The 1,546-nt window shown below is 45.7% G+C and overlaps 1 pseudogene; it reads left to right on the forward strand.

Moving 5' to 3' along the window:
- Nucleotides 1-207: 207 nt before the first annotated feature.
- Nucleotides 208-1,249, forward strand: LOC149975114 (E3 SUMO-protein ligase ZBED1-like; annotated as a pseudogene).
- Nucleotides 1,250-1,546: the final 297 nt, after the last annotated feature.

The following is a 1,546-nucleotide window of genomic DNA, read 5'->3' on the forward strand; positions in this document are numbered from 1 at the left end:
AGGTTGTAAGGCAACAAAATAGGAAAAATGCCAAGAAGGCTGAATATTTTCGCAATGGATGTTGCCACCAAGAGGCTACACATCCTAACAATAGGATGCTTTGCACACACATTGAATCTGGCAGCGCAGAAAATCTACAAATTTACTTCCATTGATAAATGGGCAGCCCGAATCAGAGCAGTGGTCGTGTGGTTCAAGAGATCATCAATGTCCAAAACAGTCTTTAAGGAAAATCAGCAGCTCCTTGGTGAAAAGCCAGTTCAATCTATTAAAGTAATATTTTGAAATAATTCAATATTATAATTCAATATATTTAATTCAATATTTAACTCTCACTCATCCTTGATGTGAAGACCAGATCAAACTCGTTTTATCTAATGACCGAGAGATTCATGGAGCAGTATCCAGCGATCCAAGCAGCAGCCTTGGACCCACAACCGTGAAAAGCAATGACATGAAGTACAACCTGGACCGTCTGAAGGACGAGGACTTCCATAAGGCTGAGGAGTTTGTCCAGCTCATGAGAATCCTCTATACATCCACACCGTGTGTCATGTGAAAAGAAGCCCCCTGTGGAGAGATCATACCCATCCTCCACAAACTGGAAGAGCAATTCACTGTGAAGCATGAAGATCAGTTTGTGGCAACCATCAACGACGAGGACATTCAAGCCTTCCTGCAAGAGGCCACAGCAATGGACCCCAGATTTAAAGGGAGGCCGGTGAGTGACGTCACCTGGGACAGGTTGAGGAAAGCAACTGTCGAGGCCAATGTGACAGGAGCAACAGAAGGGCCGTCAGAGGAGCCGGAGCAGACAGACACAGAGCACCAGCAACAGGAGGAGGAGTCTGTCGGAGGAGGAGAGGAAATGGAGGAGACAGTCCCTCCATTGCACACAACAAGGAGTGCCTTGGAGGAGCTGTTCTCAGAGGAGGACAGGGAGTTGAGGTTGACGATCCAACAGGACACCTCGTCCCTCAACCTCAGTGAGTGTGTTGACCTAGAGGTGGAGCTCTACGAAGGCCTGCCTCCCGTCTCCATGGCTGAAGATCCTGTGATGTGGTGGTGGGAGAAGAGAGCTACTCTGCCCCTCCTCACAAACATTGCAACAAGCCACCTCTGTGCTCAAGCCTCCTCCACCCCTAGTGAGAGGGTATTTTTGACTGCAGGGAACACAATAAGTCAGGAGAGGTCCCGACTTCTGCCAGAGAAGGCAAATATGTTGATCTTTCTCCAGGAGAACTGCTAAGAACTGTTAATCCTTTTGCAGCCCACCTGCATGCCCCACCCGTGTTGCTCTATACCACTGTATTGTCTTTTGCAGGAAAATATTGTATTTTGTAGGAAAATATTGTTTATTTTACGTTTCAGAAAATATAGCAATGTTAATTCTGTTTTGTTTAATTTTTTGTTGTAAAAAAATAACAAAAAGATTGATAAGCAGTATCGGTAAGAGTAGCAATACAGTTAAAATCTTAACTATACCCATCCCTAGATGAGAGGTGGCTGGTGGGCGCATCATGGTTCAAATCTGGAGCCAGAGTGG

This window comes from Oncorhynchus mykiss, chromosome 19 (genome assembly GCF_057628025.1).
Source record: "Oncorhynchus mykiss isolate SJ-2025 chromosome 19, ASM5762802v1, whole genome shotgun sequence".
NCBI classification, from domain to species: domain Eukaryota; kingdom Metazoa; phylum Chordata; class Actinopteri; order Salmoniformes; family Salmonidae; genus Oncorhynchus; species Oncorhynchus mykiss.